General features: G+C 44.2%; 1 long non-coding RNA gene across 1 annotated transcript; it reads right to left on the bottom strand.

Annotated features, from left to right (window-relative positions):
* Positions 1-77: 77 nt before the first annotated feature.
* On the bottom strand, positions 78-4,339 carry LOC122880800. The gene is made up of 3 exons (XR_006379038.1): positions 4,043-4,339; positions 3,222-3,329; positions 78-2,941 (listed from the first exon to the last, which is right to left on the bottom strand). It is a non-coding gene; the product is annotated as an uncharacterized LOC122880800 (long non-coding RNA).
* Between the last annotated feature and the right edge of the window lie 195 nt (positions 4,340-4,534).

A 4,534-nucleotide genomic window follows, 5' to 3' on the forward strand; every position in this document is an offset into this window, starting at 1 on the left:
CGAGATGGATACACACTGTCAGGTTCAAGACACCTAGAACATTTAAATCATATACAAGGAAAGAAAGACAAAGGCATTAACTTAAGTTTTACTCGAGGAGAGTAAGCATAGATGCATTCAGTTACATCTCCTACTCACTCTGAAGTGCATCTATGCATCCTCCTCTTTTTTATTCAGTTTAGGAGATTCCCTGTTACATAATTTTCTAAGGAGTGGGGGAAGTGTATACTGCTACTTAAGAAAGAACAAAGCGGTGTTATCAGGTTTATCTTGCGAGAGCGGCCTTGGAGCAGCCACTACTCTCGAGATCATCTGGTACGGTGTCAGCCTGCCCTGCCGGTCATGGGATAGCAGGTTGCATTCCTGTTATTCTCACAGACACAAGTTTAATAACACACATACATACACAGCATTGCTGTGAACTTTAAAGGTCACTAAGAACAAAACATAAATGGGATAACTTATGTACATTTTATTCTAACACACACAATGCTTGCTCAGTGTCTTGGTATGTTGTATGAAAGTTGCACTTGCTAGCTTGGAGACCTGTGCACTGTTGCCGACTCCGAAAGCCCACCCTGGAGAGATGTGTGGCAGCAGCTAGCAAAGGTGAGACACAAATTGCCAGTTTTCCCTGCCCTTGTCCTGGAGTTCTCATGGTCCTGGGTGTCTGCTAAGGCTCCGCTCTCACTGCCATTTACCCAGTTCTTGGACTTGGAAGGTATGGAGTCTGGTGGGCTAACCAACATCCCTCCGATGAACGAGACGCTGGCTATCCACCTGGTGCCAAAACCCAACTTGGCAAGCAGCAAACCCACTCTCCCCGACAAGCATTGCAGATTCCGCAGGTGCTGACCTCTTGTGCGCTGAATACGGCCTTGATGCTGCAAGCTTACCCGGCAGAGAAGTTGCGGGATCTACATGAGGCCCTGTCGAAGAAGGAGATGAGGTATGCAGAACGGCCGATTTCATTCTCCAGCTCTCCAGCACAGTGGGCATAGCCTTGGGAAAAGGCATGGCTGAGCAGTATCTGTGGCTAATGCTCACTGAGCTGCCTGAGATGTAGCGCTGATTTTATCCACCAAGCAGTTGAACCCTTGAATTTAGACCTGCTGCGATCAGAGGAATAAGCAAGAGAAGGCACTGCGGATGAGTATGCCCAGGCTTAAAAATGTATTTTTTTGGCGCTTTGAGCACCACAAGCCAAGTGCCATCTAGTTCCATTATATTCCAAAAAGGCAGACAACTCTACAGCCAATATCTCCAAAACTCAGCAACTCACACCAAAACAATTTACATGGATAAACAGCACTACAGGTAAGAGCAAAATTATGTATTTTTGATTTGGGGGTGAACTGTCCCTTTAAAGAAACCTCGGTTAAGCATACAGTTGAACCCGAGCATGTTAATTCAAGCCCTCACACTCACACTCCCCTCACCAGGTCAGAGATTGTTGTCACCTGCCACATGTGCCGCAAATTCTTGTCCTTGTGCAGATTTGAAAGTAATAGTGGCATGTTCCTGTGTTCACAATGTTCAGAATATCTGTGTGTCAATAAAAGGCTGTGTTTTCCCCACTCTCAAGCTTCAAATTGCGGAAATAAGCACCCACACATAAACACAATCTCTCAAGACACGTTGTGGTCATGGCTCCAGCCCACCAGCAGAGGGCATAGTTGTATCACAAATGACAATGCTGGTTGCAAGAGAGGCCTCTTGGCAGGCATGTGCAGCATCACAATGGATCATGGGAACTGTAGTCCTTCCCTACAGGCTCCAATTCAGGAAGCGTCCTCCGTTACTCAAGGGCATTGTGGTATCAAAAGTGCAACCATCCTTGTTCCTGCTCCATGCAAGAGTGCCTGAAGTTTGTCTTCATCCATGTGATTATCTCAAACCCTTGTTCTTCAGGAGCACCAGTGTTTTTGTTGCTTGAGTCTTTAATAAGGACCAGTCCTCAAGCACACCACTACTTCTTCTTACTGTTTGCAACCATCCTTTGCCCCAGTATTGAGAGAGGAAATCCGCTCAATAGAAACAAGCTATTAAGATTGTCCCTAAGCACGAGGCTCATTGGGGGTTTTACAGCTGCTACTTCGTCATACTAAAAAAAAGATGATGGTCTCCGTCCTATCTTGGACCTGAGAAAGTTAATCAAATACCTGAGAAAGTTCAAGTTCAGGATGCTGACTTAATGCCAGGTAATGCAGTCACTTCGACCAGGAGCTTGGTGCACTACAGTGGATCTAAAGGACCTATTTTCACCTAGCCATACTGCCGAAAGAAAGACTTTTCTTATGAAGGCACGGCGTATGAATACCAAGTTCTGCAGTTAGGTTTATCGCTCACTCCTCACGTTTTGACCAAATGCCTAAACGCAGCACTGGCACCGATCAGAGGTCAGGGCATACTATCCCTTGGCTACCTGGACAATTTGTTGGTTCTGGAACTCGGCTCATCAGGCCGATACCCACACATCCAGAGTAATAGCTCACCGGCAGTCTCTGGGATTTGTCATAAACTGGAAGAAGAGGTGCCTTACTCCAAAAGTTTGTTTTCTGGGTCTGGAGTTGGATTCTATAGAAAATCGGGCCCAGTTATGATTCCGGAGGATAGCCGCCTTCAACCGACGTCTAACACTGTTTCAGCCTCATTGTATTGTCTGTCTCCGTCAGGGCCAGCACCTACTGAGATTTATGGCTGCTATGATTCCAGCAGTGCCTTCAGGCTTGCTGATGATGAGGAAATTCCAGAGCTGGATGCATGCCAAACAGATGTTCTACACTCATTGAAGAAACGAGAGGTTATGGGTTACTCCATTGGGCCTTCATGCTCTGCTCATGCAGCGTCTAGGCTGGATCCTCTTGCGCGTTCTGGTCACCACAGATGCATCCAAATGGGGCTGGGGAGGCATCTGTAGAAATGCTCATGTGAACAGGACCTGGTCGGATGAGGAGAGGACATGGTATATAAATCTGCTGGAGTTATATGCTGCGTTTCTGTCACTGAGCCATTTTTACGATATGGGCACTATATGCGTCTGAAAGGGAGAAACTGATGTCTGCCAATGTTATTGACACAATACAGAGTGCCAGAGTGGCATCCACACAGAGGCTGTATATGCTTAAGTAGCATATATTTGATGCCTGGTGTAAGAAAAGGAATATTTTGTCTTTCCAAAGCTGACATTTCTTCAAGAATAACTGGAAAAAGGTCTTTACTTTTCCACAACAAGGGTCTATCTGTCGGCTATCTCTGCCTGCCATTTGGGATTTGAGTGGAAGTCCCCTGGCTCTCATCCTCTGGTGGTACGTTTTATGAAGGGCACACTGCAAGAGACCAATGCACAAAACTATGGTCAAACTGAAAAATGCAATATCTCAGTTTTTCTCAAAAGATCAAATAGAAAACAATCACAACTAACTATATTAAACTCCCTATTCCACCAAAAGCTAAGGAAGTTCACTTTAAAACATTTACAGGAATATATCCCTCAAGGGACTTTCTTACGCAGCAGTTTTGGCTGGATTGCAACTGTTGCATTTTCTGTGATGAAAACACGGAGACATCAATTCAATTCAATTTTATTTATATAGCACCAATTCAGAACAGAAGTTATCTCATTGTGCTTTTCCTATAGAGCAGGTCTAGACCATACTCTTTATAATATTATTTACTTTATTTAGACCCAACAAATCCCACCATGAGCAAGCATTTGGCGACAGTGGCAAGGAAAAACTTCGTTTAAGAGGCAGAAACCTTGGACAGAACCAGACTCAATGGTGGGTGGCCATCCGCCGCTGCCGTGTTAGGTTCATACTTTCATACATCATACTTTGTGTTATGACTGTATGTGTAGTAAAACGTTTTGGGATGATGTTTATAACTGGATGTTTTGATTTTACAAGGGAAGAAATCATTTTTGGTATCATCTTGAAAAAACAAAGGGCATGGACTAGTCCTAAATAGCCTACTATTATCATACACTGTAAGTTCTATTTGCATAAGTCAAGATTCAGGAAATTAAACCATACTTTCTTACCTTTCATAAAGAATTGTGTCACTTCCTTTCATCTCTAAACTTTATGAAGAAAAACTTTACGACACTGTAGAATCTGACTACTGACTTTGGTCTTTCTGAAAACCACTAGTAGCCCACATACCTCTGTCAACCGTTTTTGTCTTATGTATTTGTCTTGTTTTTCTTAAATCATTATTTTAGTGAACTTTTATTTAGCTCTGTCTGGTGTCTGCACCATAGACTGTATATAAAGATCTGCACACTTACTTTTACAGTGCCATCATGGTTGTAAATTGTTATTTTCATGTTGTTAATAAAGTTATTAAAAATGTTTTTGACTTCCTGTCGAGTCTGTGAAGGCTGCTGGAAACAGTCCGTCTATTTTGTGACTGCCCCCTGCTGCCGCCGCCGCCTACTGCTGCCGCTGCCGCCGCCTTTTGCCGCCTTTTGCCGCCTGTTTCCGCCGCCTGCTCCCATCAGCGCAGTTCATCTCGAAGGAGCCCGTCGCCTCCT

This window comes from Siniperca chuatsi, linkage group LG8, assembly GCF_020085105.1.
Source record: "Siniperca chuatsi isolate FFG_IHB_CAS linkage group LG8, ASM2008510v1, whole genome shotgun sequence".
Taxonomy (NCBI): Eukaryota; Metazoa; Chordata; class Actinopteri; order Centrarchiformes; family Sinipercidae; genus Siniperca; species Siniperca chuatsi.